General features: G+C 39.2%; 1 long non-coding RNA gene across 1 annotated transcript; it reads left to right on the top strand.

The window, feature by feature from the left end:
- Window positions 1–1,799: 1,799 nt before the first annotated feature.
- On the top strand, window positions 1,800–7,174 carry LOC131905029 (uncharacterized). The gene is made up of 4 exons (XR_009377834.1): window positions 1,800–3,217; window positions 3,852–3,979; window positions 5,698–5,804; window positions 6,657–7,174. It is a non-coding gene; the product is annotated as an uncharacterized LOC131905029 (long non-coding RNA).
- Window positions 7,175–18,704: the final 11,530 nt, after the last annotated feature.

The raw sequence follows: 18,704 nt of genomic DNA, 5'->3' as shown, positions 1-18,704 counted from the left end.
GGATGCTCTTTAACTTCCCTATCCACTATATTTGTTTAATTGCTAGTTAAATGTAATGGATTTAATATGAATATAGCTCAATTTTTAAGAAAGAATACTAGGTAAATACTTGTATTTTCAAGTTGGGCCTAAATTTAACACTCTTCTCAACACATTTTACCAAATCATATGCTCTTCTCCTGCCCCCCAAAATCAGATCTGGTTACTTGCACCACCAGAAATAAACATTAATGTTGAGGAGCCCGAGCCAATGTTAATAGGAACATGTCTGAAGATGACTCATCGCATGAGATTCAGAAAGAGGGCAGCTGTGAATTGCTTTATTTAAGAGGATGGCTTTTCATTGGGAACCAAATTCAAATATCTGAATTTTTCTCTTTCATCTTATGGGACAGGCTGTGAACTGGAGAAGTTGAATTTAACTTTGAGCTGTAAATATATTGTTTCCTCATTCTTTATTCTTATTCTTTAACTTCTAGTTGCTCATTTGCTGTACTTATTGCCATTGTGTGGGGTAGATGGTTAGTCGCAGAAACTGAGAATCTGAAGATGGAGGAGAGTTAATATTAAACTTCCTAATCCAATGTCTTGGCTTACAATTATTTTTTGTTCCTAAATATTTGCCCAATTTAAGCTTTATTGTTAACCATTTTTCTTTATTTCTCCTAAGAAATGACTTTGCTATGTTTTTACTATTACTGAGAATGAAGTCTTTCTCTATGTCTCTCTGTCTCTGTCTCTCTCTCTGTCCCTGTCCCTCTCTGTCTCTCTGGCTCCCTCTCCTATCTCCAGATGGCTCTTTAGACCTAAGAAGCAATTCTCTTTCTTTTAAAATATCTGCAAGTATTTGAATTGATGCTGGTAAGTTACACCTTTTTACAGTATTCCTCCATTGACCTCACGGCACTTGTCCTTGCTTTGAGAATCCTCCAATATTTCTACCATGCATGTAAGTGATGTGTGTGCCGGGAGTAATGTGAATTCAGAGGGCACGTGTGTGTGCAGTGTTGGCATAGTACTGCAGCTGGGAGGAGAGAACAGCGTTGTGGGGTTGTGTGTTTATTTCTTCACTAGAACAATAAAGAGAAAAGGGAAATTGAAAGGAGGCTGTTGCTGTAGACTTGAGTTGATACAGACAACTACAGTGCTTTTAAAGATCCCTTTAAATGTTCTCGTTCTGTATTTCTTAGGGGTAGAAAAGCCCAAGTTTAAATTGTTTTATTAGACTGTCAGACTCCTTTGTATTTTTATCTTGTTGTTTTCTATATCAAATGGACACTTAGTTGCTGATCTTTTTCAGTTTTCCCCAACCTCTCCTTTTTGTTAAATTTAGTAATTTTTATAGGAATAATAAACATTTAATGTAGGAATGATTAAGCTAATTTTCATTTGCATTTCTAACCTTTCTATCATAAACTATAGTCTCATTTTATAATGAATCTTTTTTCTTTTTGTTTTTTTGAGACAGCCCTGGCTGTTCTGGAACTCACTCTGTAGACCAGGCTGGCCTCAAACTCACAGAGATCCACCTGCCTCTGCCTCCCGAGTGCTGGGATTAAAGGCATGTGCCACTACTGCCCAGCATTTTTAAAATGAATCTTAGTTCAACATTATCACACTGTTATTTTTGGGTAAATGCTCAAATGTCATGTTAAAGCCTTAGAATATCATGGTAAGGTATGACTCGTTTTGTTGCCCATTCTAAAATGTACAAAAGAGGACCTGCATTATGTGATTATGTGGCTTTTCTCTGAGTTCTTTCTCTCTCTCTCTCTCTCTCTCTCTCTCTCTCTCTCTCTCTCTCTCTCTCTCTCTCTCACACACACACACACACACACACACACACACTGTAGTAAGTACAGAAATTAATCAAATATAAGTGAATAAATTTATCAGTTCTTTCTAAGATCAACCATGAACTCTATGATTCTCAGACCCAGTATATGGAAACTATATGTAAGTTGGCTCCTAAAATTGTGACTCTCTCTGACTTGAGACCTAACATGGGCAGAGTTCTTAGAAGAAAGAAAGAATCTCTTCCATTGTTCTATTTGCTTATTAAGATTTTGTCTTTTTCAAATATCTTCCTTATGCAGACTTTTCTGCTTTGTTTGAGATAAGATTTTCTAGGTAGCCTGTGCTGGCCTGGAATTCACTGTTACCCAGGATGACCTTGAGCTCATGGTCCTTCTTTTTCTCCACGAATGGAATTACATGGAATTACAGGTGTAATTATACTGCTTCATGTACTGGGTTCCCAACTTTGTGTGAAGTTCTACCTTTGAGAAAAACTTTTGTGTGGTCCATGGACACAATTTTTTCTTTGTTTTATTGTATCAAAGTACTCCCTAATAGTCTTTTCCTGTGAATACATGTCATTTGTAAGCTATGGGCTCCTAAGCAGTGTTGAATCTATATTCACTTCTTCCTGATGCATAGCAGCTCTGGTTTATAAGCAAGTAAGAGAGTAAATTTCTCTCTATTTCAATGAAGTTAAAATATAAAGCCTTGACTATCAGACATGAATCATAATACTGCTTAGACTAATATATTATTTGAGTATATCAAATGCTGCATCGATTAATCTTAATCATTTCTATTCTTTTAAAATATCAACAGTTAAAAATTGCATATCTTATTATTAAAAATGGTTTGAGCTGAGATGTAATCTCTCAAATGATGGAATGAAAATAAGAACAGGATAAGGCAGAGAACCATTTTTCTTCCTAAAAACTTGAAATAAATTGAGATGTAAAAAAAGTTACACATTGTTAAATAAATCAGAGGTCTTATGACGTCTCTAATATTTTATAACAGGTTTTTGACTTGATTTATGTATTTAAAATAACTAGCAAGGTATTCTTTAAATGCTAAAACATAAATTACAAATGGAAAGCCTTGGTTTATGTAAATGGTGGATGATGTGTGGGATGTGGCAAGTGATTGCTGAGTTCTGCAGTATTCCCAAGATGGGGCGATAGGGCCACAAAGTACAGGAGAAAATGCTGCCTTAGGCTCCATTTGTTGACTCATAGGTGCAGGCTGTCTTCCAGGAAGTGATAGAATCTTGATGGGAACTTTCACTTGTGTTTCAGATATCCAGATTTTAGTGAAAGCTGCTGGACAGGTCTCAGCAACTCCATGTCACTGTGGCAGACCAGATGTGTGCAGAAGTCTGCAAGGAGAGTGTAGAACTTGGAACAGATTGTCTTCTTAGGTAAACCTCATGTCTCTGACATCTTCCTGTAATGTGTAGGTCACATGGCCATCAAGGCAGCAGTGCTCCACATTTTCATATTCCAGCCTGAGGACCACCCTTTGTTGGGTTTGTGTCCTGTAGCCATCTTCCTGATTGTTTTGCATGACTGCCTGTCCTCTTATCCTCCAACTCTCACCTTAACTATAACTGCCCCAGAGAGTCCTTTCTGGATCCTTACCTACAGAGATCCCCCTTTACCCATTGCCCTGTTTATTTCCTAACACTTTAAAAAGAATTCTTTCTTAGTGCTTTCACATCTCATTGCTTGTCTCCTCTGCAAATTTCCTGTGGTGGGGGAAAAATCCACTCTGTTAATTACAACAGTGCACTTAATGGCAAACAGTAAGCACTCTAGAAAATTATTAGCTAAATGCATAAAGATCTGTAATATTGCATTTGAAAAAATTTCCTGTAAGAAGCATTGCTTTAAATGAACATGGCCGTAAGCCCAAGAGATATCTTTACAGAGCTTTCTCATTCAAATAAGTGTCTTGTGATGGTTCAATAGGCAGACTGTAGTGTTCTGCACCAAGAACTCACAACTGTAGCCAAGCCCTTCTCACGGAGGTTCTCAGTCTCCCTTTGCCTGCAGGTGCACACAGGCTGACACTCGATGGACACATGCCATTGAAATAAACCGGGACTAACTACTTTGTGTCTCCCAGAGCCCTTCCTGTGCCTGCCCCTCTTCCTCTTCCACTCAAGAAATCATGTTAGCAGGTAAGCTAGTAAGGCCTTACAGGGACCACCTTAAATCACACAAATTTACTATTAAAAGGCAAACAATAAACCAGTTATAAATATTAGAGACTTTTTGTGTCAATGAATTACTTGCTATAGTTAATAAAGATGCAGTGTCTTTATTGATACAATTCACGTGATTTTTTGCCTCTATGTTTTAGCAAATTGGTCTTGAACTTCTGGGAAGCATTTTATTGTTTATGTAACTTTTAGGGAAGAAAACAATGTGTGTAGTTGAGAGTCTAAGTGGGAGAAGAATGCTTGGAAATAATTGTAGTAGAGCCTTTTCTGATACTTGTTAGGTGTTGCTTCAGAATGATTAGCATAATGATTATTAATATTTAAAGTGAACCATGTAAATGCAAATGTCACACATCTTTCACTTATAATGTAGTTTCATCCAGTTAAAATTAATTAATTTGTGAATATTTTCTACCATTCATCTAAAATACATTTGGAAATAATTGCAAACTCTTGAAAGAGGGAGGAAAGTAACATTACAATGATTTTTCTATCTCTTTTAGTCTTTTTTTTCTAAAGACAAGTCAATCAGTCAATTAGCCTGTCTCCATACTTGCATAGTCTTAGTCTACACTGGCATATGTGTTATCTGGAGGAAACTCTGGGCAATAAAAGTTACTCTCTAGTTGGAAGAACAAGATACATATGGGAAATAAAGCTGCCTGTATATGCTACGTTGTTTCAGTTCATACTGTGTCTATATGCCTATATAGATACAGATACATGTTTATTTCTAGAAGAACTGCATTGCTAGTACATCATGAGTTCCCATATACCTTTTATTTAGTTTTCCTTAATGTTAATATCTTATATAGCTATATGCATTTACTAAACTAAGGTATTGCCATTGGTACATTATTAAGTAAGCTACACTTCTTTTTCAGATTTAATGAGCTTTTCAAATAATGGATATTTTTTCTGTATTTTACTTAATATTGTATTTAGCATATATGTGTTTAATAAGGCATAAAATATAAAAGGAAGATGCAAAGAATTTCATGAGTACTCAGGTATCAATTCTGTTAGCATTTAGTATCTTCTCTTCCTAGTCTACGTACATTAACAAACACCGTACACATTTTTAGGTCAAGCTTAACACCTATTTTTAAATATTTTTGTATGTGTGTGACAAGATCTAACTATGTACCCTAGGCTGTCCTAGAACTTGGGTCCTTTTACCTCAGCCTCCCAAGTGCTGAAATTACAAGAGCGTGCTATTGCACCTAGCCACCACCTATTTTTGCATTCTCTTCTCTCACCATGTGCATTCTAGGAGTGGACTTTAGGTCATCAAATATAGTGGCAAATATACTTACCCATTGAGCCATCTCATCAACTCTCTATTTCTAATCATTTAGCAAATCACAGATATCACCTTCTGTAGTTTCAGTTTGAGATACTTTTATATGTTCAGTTTTTTAAAAATATGGATATTCTTTTGGTTAACATTACTCGTTCATTGTTCATTTCAGTTTTTTCTTGCAAATGATACCATGATGATTTTTGGTATACATGAGCTTTGGGTAATCTCCATATTTTTACAGAACAAAAAGACGAATATATCATGTGAGACTCTAGGGATTTCCCCCCATTTGTTTTGTTTTATTTTAAACTCAAGACTAGTATATTTAAATTAAACTGAACCTATAAAATTAAAAATGAACCTCTCTGCTCAGGTGGACCTGTCTCCCTGAGGGAAGGAAAGCAGTGGGAGATCTTCAGGCTGAGCCAGGACAACAGGAATTGTGCAGCTTCAAGCCTAAGCTTTCCAGAGGCGCCCCAAGTGAGCTCTCAGAAGAGTGCCATAGCCGATATGTTTTGATGTGTAATTAGGGGAGGCATTGCTTGGCCATTTTCTATGGTTGGCCAGTTTTACTTTCAGGGTTTTGCAATTTCTTGGTCACTAAATAGTAAGTTTTATTACTAGGTAACAGACATCAGCACCAGAATAAAACAACCTTGATTGTCTCCGACTTTCAGAGCAGATAGTTCATCTGCTCCTAGGGCACAAGTCCTGTAGTGTCAAGACCTCTAGAGCTATGGTATAGTCAGAGGACATTCTTATCACTCATGAAGCAGAATCAAGGCTAGGAATCTGGATGACTGCCCCTCCCCCCTCCCCCCCTGCCCATCCCCAGAGCCACAGGCCACAGTGGTTGGACATTGTGATCTCACTCTTGGAATAAAAGCATACCCTCCCTGGACTAGAATGTGGAGAGTGGGGCAAGTATGGCTTCTGAAGTTAAGTAGGCTTTACATATCCTGAATCCAGTACCAACTAGAAACTCTTTGACATTAAGTAACTGAGGCTCCTTAGTCTGAGCTTTCTCAACATAAATGTAAGCCTGCTCTAGAGGTTGATTTGAATGACCTGTGAAAATATCTGGTATGGTATCTGGCCGACAGTGCACAATTGGATGAAAGTTTATTCAAGGAAGAGTGGATGAATGTGCTTCCTAGCTGTTTGAGCACCTTATGTTTTAAATAGTTATGTGGCTGTTTGTGATAGAAAATACAGTAAACATCAAAGAAATGAATTAAATATCTATTTAACTCTCTCTCTCTCTCTCTCTCTCTCTCTCTCTCTCTCTCTCTCTCTCTCTCTCTCTTTTTCTCTTCTCTCTCTTTCTCTCAGGGTTGCAGACAACACAGATTCTGGCTAGAATTTATTGGATGAACAGTCAGATCCTGAAATTTAGGAGTTGAAGCAGCAAGCAGTTTGATGATACAAGTCGTGGATCTCTGGGGCCTCAGAAGCAGATTGTTATGGATCTTCCTCTGGAATGTTGATGCCTTTATTTCTCATTTTTAGTGACCTGTCATCAGTTGCCAGGAAGACAGGGCTGTGTCCCACAGCATGGACACTGATATCATTTCTCTGATTCAGGAATACTTCACAGGGAAAAGGGAATGTTGGGAGACTAATATATTTTAAAGTTTCTTTTTTTATTTTATTTGAAATATTTATGTAGTATAGAAAAACTAGTTTTAGAGATGACAAATGTTATTAATTTAGATGACAGTTTACCATAAAAGAGAGACATAAGAAATATTTATGTGCTGGGCAGGAGGCATAACTCAGTGGTAGAATGCTTGGCTAGCATGCATGAGGCCCTGGGTTCAATCCCAAGAAAACTTCCTTCCCCCAAAAAAAAAAAAAAAAAAAAAAAAATAGTTACAGGATGAAATTTCAGAATGTCACTGAAAGTTTTTAAAGGTTTTTTTTTTTTTGAGACACGATTGACATATAATAAAATCTACATATTTAAAGTCATGTTTTGGTATATTTTGGCACTTACGATGCACATCCAGAAAACTGCCACCATGATGAAGACAATGAGTGTCTTCCACCCCTGGATGTCTCCTTGTGTTTTTGTGTTCCTTCCCTCAGTCCCTGCCATCCCTAAGCACCTACTGCTTATGTCTCTTAGATTGACTCGCATTTTCTAAAGTTTTATATAAATGGGATCATACAGTGCACATTCTTCTGTGTGGCTTTTCTACTCAGCACAACTACTTTGAGACTCATCCATGTTGCAGTATATAACAGTGCTTTGTTTCTTTATATGAATGGCTAATACTGAATATACAGCTTGTTTATTTACTTATTGGCGAGCATTTTACTTACTTCTGTTTGGGGATGGCATCAATAAAAATGTTTTAAAAATTTGTGTGGGGGGCTGGAGAGATGGCTCAGAGGTTAAGAGCACTGGCTGTTCTTCCAGAGGTCCTGAGTTCAATTCCCAGCAACCACATGGTGGCTCACAACCATCTTGTAATGAGATCTGATGCCCTCTTCTGGCCTGCAGGCTGAACACTCACTGTATACATGATAAATAAATAAAATCTTAAAAAAATAAAAAAAAAATAAAAAAATAAAAAAATAAAAATTTGTGTGAAGGTGATTTTTTTTTTATATGTTTTCATTTCTTTTGGGTAAACCAGAGTAGGGTCACTATTTGCCAAGTAGCAAGTGGTTGTACCATTTTATATTCCTAACAGAAATGTCTGATGTCCACACTGGTTCTGTATCTTCACCAACATGTAGTATATGTCTAGCATTTACTTGAAAATAATACTTTACAAAGGGAAACAAGCCAAATAAAAAAATCAGTTAAAAATTTTAAACAGCTTATTAAAGAAGATATAGAAACAATGACAAACATATTCAATGTATTTAGCTACATTTAGAAATAAAAATTAAAACCACAATGACATGCTTATTCAAATGATAAGATAAAATAATAACTAATAACTTCATATTATTATGCTCAGTTTATAGATGGAAAAACGGAGGCTCACAGAATTAAGTAACTCAGTCAAAACAGAATTTTATGTCACAGTCATTTGAAGAAGGCTTTAAAATCTCAGGTTGGAAAGATGGGGATTTACATATTAATTATCCCCTTCCCGGGCAGGACATGCTGCCCTAGTCACAGTGGATATTATGGAAGTTCTAGTGCAAGTTTTGCTATCTACTTAACCTAATGTGTAAAATACATGCATTTCCAACATCCAGCTTTGTCTGGATGCCTCTTAGAGAAGAACTCAAAATATGGAAAATATATGAAAACTTCACTGGTCCAACAAAGATACAATTCTGTTTAACTATGACCCCTAAAAATCAAGTTGTTTTTTAAGGGTCTTATGTAGCCTAGACTAACCTCTACATTGCTTTATAGCTGAAGCTGGCCTCGAACTGCTGTTCCTCTGGCTCCATCTCTTGAGTGCTGAGATCAAAGGCACGCACCACCGTGTCCCTGATTTGATGTAGTCCTGGGGGTTGAACACAGGACTTTGTGCATGCCAAGCAAGCACTCTGCCATCTGAGCTGCATCCTCAGCCCTTGTTTGTTTGTTTATCTGACAGATCTCAACCTGACTCGCTCTACTCTTTCTTAGCCATCTGATCCTGGGCCAATTATTAAGTAAACACTTTAGGCTTCAGCTTTCTCTTTTGTAAATTGGCAACAGTCCTACGCATGCCAATGTGTTACGGGCCTGAGAATCTGATACATACACTTTCCTGCTGTGCCTTATGCTTGTCTCCCATCACTGAAGTTACCATGCCAATAATCATATATGACCATCATAAAGAATAGGTATGTTAAGCCTTGTACTCATTACCAAGCTCAAAACACCAATTCATCATTAGCCAATATCTTACATTATGAAGGACTTGTTTTCTCCTTTAGGAAATGGTAATTCCAGGACAGACCATGACAATTCAATCCATAAGAGTTCTAAGAAGTAAAGGAAAGTTGCCTTTTAAGTGCAAACATTGAGCCACATCCTCTGAGTTTTAGAGTTCAAAGATCAGATATGCAGGAGTCACAGAGTACAGAGAAATCAAAGTCAACATGGTAAAGAGCAGTATGGAACACTGTGTCTTATGCTCGGATGATTGAAAGCTGCTTGCAGTTTTGTGGGCTTATCCTTGGTGTCAGGCACACAACCTTGGTAGACGTGCCTCATGCTCCACTTGCTGTCACACCGCTGGCTCTTTTCCAGGCCTCTGAGACTGTTGCTGGGGCTACTAGTGATGCATTGTCTCCGTCTTGTTAGTTTCCTTGGAAATATGAATAATGCTTTTGGTCAGTACTTGGGACTTCAGTGAGGCTTCCTCCAGCCACTTGGATGTGAGATTGTGAAGAGAGACAAATATGCTTCATAACTGGCTGCCTCCAACAATGTTCATTCAAGTAGTCCAGTAATAAGTGGGTCCTGTAGAGAGCCTGAATTTCTGCTGGTTGGCACCACTATTGTTATGAAAACCTCCCAGAAGACAGGCACTGAGAACAATTGTTTCCCCGTGTTGGAAAAACTGTGCCCTGCTTCCAAAACCACAAGGTCAGGTGAATGTTATGTCCCAGCTATGAATGTATGAGTGGAAGGTCTCAGGTTCCTGGCCTCATTTACATTCCATAGATAAGCTGTAAACATGTTTCCATAACCACATATGTTTTGTCACAATGACCAATTTACATGGATATTGACCCAGGTCTAACCCAATCCTCTGGCTATAATGATTAGCTCATGGGGAGGTGTGATTACTAATTTTAACAGTCAGCGTGACACAACCTTGAATCACCGGGAAAGAGAGTCTCAATGAGGTGTTGTCCAGATCAGGTTGGCCTAAAGGCATGTCTGTGGGGGGTTGTCTTGATTATGTTCATTGATGTGAGAAGACCCAGCCCACTGTGGGGGGCACCATTCCCTAGATTTCTGGTTTCTGGGTGCTGGAGTGTATGAGTGTAGGCAGTAAGGTAAGCACTAGAGGCATGCATGTGTCCATTTCTCTCTGGTCTTGCCTGGCTGTGATGCGACAGTTTCAAGTTTCTGCAGCCTTGGCTTCTCTGCAGTAATAAAATGTAGTATGGAATTGTGAGCTAGAATAAGCGCTTCCTTCCTTAGGTTGCTGTTTGACAGGGCATTTAATCACAGCGTCAGAGATGAAAGTAGGACAGCAGATATGTTCTTAGGTTGGTCCAATCAAAATAAAGTTTAGGGCTTTTACTTGGTGATTAGGCAGAAGTCTTCCTCCTCTGATTGAATTTCAGCCACAAAAGTAGGAGGGTGCCGATGCAATGGAAAAATATAGGAGAGAATTTCATTCTCGGTGATGCTGGATCAAGTCTTGCCTTATGCCTCCCTACAACTTATCTTCTGAGTTATACGAATCAATTTAGTATTTTTTACTATTCAACCAAACTTGAATTGGCTTTTCCCAATTACTCATTTTAAAGTACATTCTAACAAACCATCTGTGAAATTCTTTGTACAGGTTCATAAAATCGTGATTAAATGGAGTTTAGCACCCCTTTCTCCTTCCCTTTGATATTGATTTCTCATTGTGAGAAAATACCTCTTTTTCTGGCCTTGCCCACTAGTTTCTTTAGCTTGTTTAATGTGATCGGTTCATTGTCAGGATCCTGACAAACTAATTCTTAAGTGTATGGGACTGCTTAGTGCTGACCTTCAGGGTGATGGGTATTGTTCCATGGGGGTATGTTGAGAGAAGATCTTGATGAACTTGCTGCTTGCCTTGATGGTACTCTTGGAATAGTTTCTTTACCTAGTTTCATTGGCTTCTCTAAAGTAACAGTCAGTTCTAGACACACCTGATTGCTAACACTTGACATCTTAGTACTGGTTACATTCTCTGGCTCCGCTTCCTTCCTCTGAAGTCTGAACCCTTTGTGTGTTGTGATGGGAGCCATATTGGCCAACACAGTACTTAGCTTATAATAGGTTGACTTTAAATGGGAGGAGCCTGTCTAACTCTGACTTTGACATCTCAGAGAATATCAGAAGATGCTGTTGAAGGCTCACACTCTTACCAGTCTTGTTTCTCCACTGTCTTAGTCAACTTCCTTATTTACATTACAGAATCTCACAGAATAGTTAATTTTCAGAACTAGATGGACCTAGTGGTGCCAGACTGTGATCTCAGCCACACATGGGTTTGGGGAAGGATCATAAGTTCAAGGTCTGCCTGGACTCTAGATGAGTTCTAAGATAGTCTGTCAACTTAGTGAGACTTTATCTCAAAATAAAAAGTAAAAAGAAATCTGGGGATATAGTTGGCACTGCACCTGACTAGCATGTCTTGTGTCCTAGCTAGGTTCAATCTCTAGTAATACACACACACACACACACACACACACACACACACACACACACCTTTTTATAGCACGGAAGTCCAGTGCCAGGGGCTCTGGTGAGAGTTTTCCTTCTGTGCTCTCACATGGTGAAAGGTGGGAAGAGGAGAGGGACTAGGGCTGATATCTTTTTTTTTTTCCTTCAGGTGCATGTTAGTGAATGCACAGCCTTATAAATGGAGAGCATGTACCTTTTATCACTGAGCTACATTCCCAGCCCTGATCTCATCTTTTTTTAATCAGGAGCCTACTTCTGTGACAACTGACACACTCTTGCAAGAACAACTTTAACCCACCCACAAGGACAGAACCCTCACAACCTTCTTACCTCTTAAAGGTGCCATCTCTCCACACAGTTGCATCGGAACTCAAAGTTCTAACACATGAATGTTGAGTAGTCGTTCACACCACAGCAGCCACCTTTCCCATTTGATAAGGTCCTGGGTTAAGAACTTTCTGATAATGTATGTCTCACTGTTTTCTTCTTCATATTCCCTTTAAGAAATCTGTGCATCAGGCCAGGTATGGTGGCACACACCTTTAATCTCAGCACTCATGAGGCAGAGGCAAGCAGATCTCTGTGAATTTGGGGCCCACCTGGTCTGCACAGTGAGTTCCAGGAAGCCAGAGCTACATAATGAAATGCCGTCTCAAAAAGCAAAGCAAAGCAAAACAAAACAAAACAAAACAAAATGAAAGAAATCTATGCATCATTCCTCTTTCCTCCACTGGCCCTGGGTAAATTTACTGAGCATGAACTTGGAACATCACATTAACAGTGTGTTGTTCTCACCTGGGATGCATATGCAGTGTTTCTTTAAGGACTAACAATGCTTGAAAAGCCAACAAGAGGCTGCAATCATCCAGAAAACCTGGGTGTCTATTGTTTCTAATTTTATTGTAGAAGTTCCAGGTTCCTCTGATACAGGGAGAGTTATACATGAAACTATACTATACTCACCTGTCTTTGGGAATTGTCCACAATACACACCATCAATTGCTGCTAAATAAAGAACATTTTCCCCTGTCATCACCAAGATAACTTGGGATTCGAATTCACAAACATTTAAATGCAGTCACTCTAAACATACTGTGGCCTTGACTTGTATTTTCTCATTTTCAGTGATAGGACCATTTTAAAAAAAAAGAAATAAGGCATGCTATCCGTGTGAGCTGGTTCAACAGAGTGCCCTAAAAGTCCTGAATAAATTATAGGTAGATTTATGGGTATTGCTCAGGGCCATGGTAGATTGACTGGGTTTAAAAAAATGGGGTCTATTTATCCTGTAGGTCTAGCAGGTCTTAGGTATTAGGGAAAAGAGGTTCCTGAGTGAAAGCTGAATTTCTCTGATCTTACAGATTGCTTCCTGTATATAGAGAACCATCTCCAGAGTGGAAATAATTGATTCACATTAAAGTGACACGTTGTCTAATTGGTCACTCAGGAAAACGTTCTCAGTGTGAAGCGACTAACCTTCTGCAAAATCACGGCAGTAAGACAGCTTTCAAAGTCATCCTGATACTTCAAACAAGGAGAAATCAACGCTATCCCAGATGAGTGGGCCTTGTTTACATGCTGTGTGCATCTAAGAACACTTCTTGTGGCTAATGTTTCCCGGGGTTTACCGCACTGGCTACTCCGATGCTCTCATTAGGAGGAGGTGACTGGAGATGAGATTTCAGAGTTTCTGTTTAGCTTGGACACTTCTGGGGATGTCATTGGATTTACTGGTCTGTGACTTTCCATCTTTGCTGATGAAGAGTTGTCTTGTGAGCTGTGTTCATCAGGGAAAACAATGCAAAGATGAGCGAGAGATGGGTTCTGCATTAAAGAGCAGTGTTTCCCTAAATTGGGGCCAAAATGTTAGCAGGAATGGGAGAGCTTGAAAAGTGTCACGGGGTAACTACAGTTCTTAACTGAATGATCAGAGACCCTGGAAATTATAAATGCCTGTGTAAGGAGAAGGACTATCCTATTTCCTGCTGAAGGGAGTTGTGTGGGCTAGATTCCTGCAGTGCTGATTATGTGCCTCCTCTTTTCCTTTCTGCCGCGTGGAACTTTTCTTGCAGACCTCTCTTCAGTGGGGTCGATCCCTAGCATGATGGTTGTCTTCACTGACCTTGTGTACTCAGCTTTTGTCACTCAAGCCAGGCATTCAACCACTCACACTATTTGGTCTGTGACTAGCATTTTAGAAGTGAAATAATGACAATTTCATCCCTCAAAATATAATTTCCTTTTTCTATTTAATCACTGAGGTAACTACAATTTATATACTGTCATCTAATAGGCTATCTGATTGATGATACAAAGGACAAGAAAAAAAAACGAGGGAAATGTGTAGAATACTATTTAGCCTAGAGTAAACATGTAAAACATTTAGAAAAAATTAATATGGATTTATATTTTGACCTAATATTCATTTGAGATAAGAACAGAGTCCTATTTTTAAAATTTGTTATTTTCTTTATGAGTATGAGTATTTTGTTTCATGGATAGGTGTACCACTTGCATGCAGTGCCTACAGAGGCCAGAAGAGGGTGTCAGGTCACACGGAACTGGAGTTATAGGAGGTTGTGAAGGTAACATGTGGGTGCTGGGAACTGAACCTGAGTCCTCTGTAGAGCAGCAAGTGCTCTTACAGGCTGAGCCATTTCTCCAGCCCCCAGACAGAGCCTTATTTATCTTTGTAGTCCTCACAGAGCTCAGAACCCACTGGGTGAAATATATGTGTGATTGACCAGTTGATCAGAACCTTTTAAAATAGTTACTATTTTTATTACTTTAAAGATTATTTTATGTGTACAGGTGTTTTGAACCCTTCTATATTTCATAAAGTGTTTTTCTAACTATAAAAACAATAGGTGTCTATTGAAGAAGATGAGGACAATTGCAAAGAATGTATATAATAAATACATTTATCAGAGACAATGATTTTTCTTCCATTTTTTTTTTTTGGTTGGGAAGTATGTATTTTCACTCTGGATATATGAGCCCTAACATAAATGCAAGCAAATTCCCTCAAGTACTGCGGAGTTGTAGTTAGATTATTCTGGAGCTGCTAGAACCTTAACCGTGGGAGTATGAAGACTAGGAATGTGGCATAGAGGACAGTATAAGAAATAAGAGGCCGAGCCGGGCGGTGGTGGCGCACGCCTTTAATCCCAGCACTCGGGAGGCAGAGCCAGGCGGATCTCTGTGAGTTCGAGGCCAGCCTGGGCTACCAAGTGAGTTCCAGGAAAGGCGCAAAGCTACACAGAGAAACCCTGTCTCGAAAAACCGAAAAAAAAAAAAAAAAAAGAAATAAGAGGCCATAGACTTCCTGTGCAAAGGTGATCTCATGTTAGCCCAACCCCTTCTGCTTTTCTGCTCTACTAGGAAGAATGACCTTGAAGGGATGTGTGTGTGTGTGTGTGTGTGTGTGTGTGTGTGTTGTGGAGGGGGACTGTATTCTGAACAGAGAGAAAGGCCTTGGCCACAGCCCAGCTCCACTGCCGGACACACAAGAGAGCCCTCTGATGTCTCTGGAATGATTTAGCTTTATTGCCTATTGTCTCTCTCTCCAAATTGCCTTCAGGATGAATGTCCCAGCCAGAATCCATATAGAGGACACTGGCTTCCCAAGTACCTTCCTAGATACAGATGCTCTTTCTCTTTATGAAACATACTTCAAATTGACCATTAACAGAGGCTGCATTTTGCACCTTATGAAGAGGAAATTATACCACATTAGAAGTTCTGCTCTCTGGCTTAGGCAGTGAATTAGATGAGGGTTACGGGCTGGAGTGCTTTCCTACTGGGCATAATACTCAATTTATTTTCATTCACGTTAATTTCTCTGTATCACTGAGTGCACAGGCATTAAACTGTTAAATGCAAGCAATTCCCAATTGTCCGACACAAATAGAAATCTTTAATGAATAATAATAAAAAAGAAGCCTACGAATGAAACCAATATGCAAAATGTGAGAACCTGGTAATCAGACTTTCTACCTTTTTATAAGGGCTTGAAAAACTTTCCTTGAAGTTTACTTTGAAAAGACTGGAGAGCTGGCTAAGTGGCAAAGACATAAGTTCAGATCCCTAGAATCCATATAAAAGCCAGGCACAGTGCTAGCTCTGAGGGGAAGGAGACAGGCAGATCCTGGAGCTTGCTGGACAGCTGATCTAGCTGAAATAGTGACTTTCAGTCTCAGTAAAAGCTCCTGTCTCACAAAATATGGTGGAGAAATGATTGAGAAAAGACATCCTAGTGTCATCCTCTGGCCTCCACACACACATCGCACACATGCACATACACAAGCACACACAAGTAAAACTAAAATAAAAAAGACAAAGCAAGTACATACAAATGGAACAAAATGGAACAGAAGTAACAGTAAATAAGAAGCATGTACATAAAAGCCTTTATCTGATGATTCCGGGATGGTTCAGAAAAACATACTCCCTCCCTTTGGCTCTAGCAATAAAGTAGTTTTGCTGCTGATATGATAGGAGACATTAATCTATGCATCTCAATAACATCAACCTAATGTCTTCCTGGCCTCTCTGGCCTGTTAGGAGTAGAGTCACTTTAGGAAAAAAGAAGGTTTTTCCTCATTAGCCCTTCATTCGCAAGCATCTGGTTCTGTGGGGTTGCATCCAGCACAAACTGAGTCTTAAGCCTCTGTCTCACCAGTTTTATTGCTCACTAGCTTCACGGTTGGAGGCAGTCCAAAGAAGTTTGGTCCGAGACACACCCAGGTGGGCTCGGGCTTTCCCCGTGAGCAGTGTGTTTGAGCAAAACTGCTTCTACTTCTGTCATCACATTCCTTATCTACAAAATGGGCAATGAATAACTGTCTGCTCTGATTTCCATTATCCCAGCAGCAAATTTTAGAACAAATAAAAATTCACACAGAAGACTAGAAGGAAAAAAAAAGCAGCAGGATGTCAACAATTGCTGATTGTTCTGTCTATGCCTTTCAACTTTTTAAAAAGTAGACGAGTATTATCTTTGTAAGAAAATTATGATTTCCATTGTTTACGTGTTGTTGTGTTCAAGCACAGATAGATTAAAATAACCTTTGACATTTCTTCTCCTTTTCCTCCGCCCCATATGATGTTTCTTTCCAAACAAAGAAGAGTTAAGACTGATACGCTTTGAAAGCAAAGAGCATATAAGGTGCACTGGTTTCTAGCTGTTGCTGTAACAAATGATAATAAATGGCTTGCTGGTTTAAAACAACATAAATTCGGATGTGAGGCAATCTAGCTGTGACATCTGTTACCCCATTATCACCAGGTTGATGTGGCTGATCTGGCTGGCTAAGCGAGTGTCCCCTTCCTCCCTGACTGCTCCTGTGCATCCTTCCCGAATAGAGGAAGGCAGGTCTTCGGTTAAGAGTATACAATCGGCTGTGCTCCTCCGCTAAAACAATATACATTCATTCCTGTGTATTTCCAGAGGTCAGAAAACTTACATTAATTTTATGTCACTAGCATAAAAATATAGGAATGTCTGCTCACACATGGAGGTCTTGAGGGAGAATTTGTCTGCTGTTTGCAGCTTCCAACGGCTGACTAATGCTTGGCTGTGGTTCCTTCTTGCATGTTCAAAATGCCTTGCTCCAGTGTCTTCTCCCATCACTTCACCTTCTTCCTTTATGATGGTACTTGTAAATCTATTGGATAGGTTCAGATATCCAACATAGTCTTCCAGTTTCCATGCCAAGATCCTTAAGAAAACATTTAAACAAGGTGTGTCTGGGGTGTGGAATGTGGCAGGCTCCTGTAGCCCCATCACTCGGGAGCCTGAAGAAGAAAGATCATTTCATTTTGGAGATTTGAGTCCTGCAAGGATAAGTAGATAAGATGTTGCCTCAAAAATAAAATCAAATCGAGGCTACGGAGATGACTCCATTGGTAAAGTGGTGGCTGTGCAATCATGAGGACCTGAGTTTGAATCCCCCAGCATGACAGAAGCTGCATCTGACAGCATGTGTTTGTAAATGCTCAGTGCTGGGGAGTTAGAGACAGGTGGAGCTCTGGAGCTCATTGGCCAGTCAGCCTAGCTGAATCGGTGAGCTCCGGGGTCAATGAGAGGCTCTCTGTCAAAAAACAATGGTAGAGAATAACTGACAAGAGACACCAGCTGGTGACCTCTGGATTGCACACACATGTGCACACACCACAAATGCAAACACACATAAAAAAGTAATAAAGTATAATTTGCATGGTCCATTTCCCATAGGTTGTTAATGGAACTTTTGGGGGAAGTGATATTACTCATCCCATCCCTCGGTTCCCAAATGAGAGGGGAAGGATTAAAGAAAAAGTGTGCAAGGGAAATCAATAACAAAGTCCCTTGTAGTGAAAAAAGCAGAGACTCTCTACAGGATATCTGTTCAATTCTTGCAGACTAACTATATTGGACCAGCTACCTGATAGGGAATACAAAGTGTTTGGGTTTGGTGTGGTCACAGAAGCTGATGTATCCTATCGAAAACACCAAAATGACTGTACCTAGCAATGAAAAGCTGTCAAAATCTCTAAAAGACCAAATTCAGTCTAAAGCTATTACATTTTCTTTGAAATGTCAGTTCCTAATGTTTAAAGGCACGGGGAAGGCCTCCAGTCAGAGAGTGAGCTTTGATTCAAAGGCAGCTCGTATTCTCCAGCTTGGTACTAAGGGGTGCCAAGAATAATTTTTATAACAAAAAGAAAAAAGGTTTAAATTATTATTTTTGTTGCAAAAATGCCACATTATTAAAGTAGCATCAGGAATGGATATAATCAGATCTCATCTATTATTAATGAGGTTCTGCCTTAATGTGATCATTATAGGTGTGTGCCTGCCACCTAGAAGCTATAGTCTAACAGAATAACAACCCGAAGTAATGAGTTGCCAGTGTGATGTTTTTCTTTTGTGAAAGTTTATACCTATAGGGCTGCCTTTTCCTTTTCTTATAACAACAATAATAAACTGTGGCATTTTAGACAGAGACAGGTGTAGGTTTTATTTGTAGTATAATGGTTTCTGT

Source organism: Peromyscus eremicus, chromosome 2, assembly GCF_949786415.1.
Source record: "Peromyscus eremicus chromosome 2, PerEre_H2_v1, whole genome shotgun sequence".
Lineage (NCBI taxonomy): Eukaryota > Metazoa > Chordata > Mammalia > Rodentia > Cricetidae > Peromyscus > Peromyscus eremicus.
Note: the sequence above shows the minus strand (reverse complement) of the source record. Positions and strands in the feature narration are given on the sequence as shown.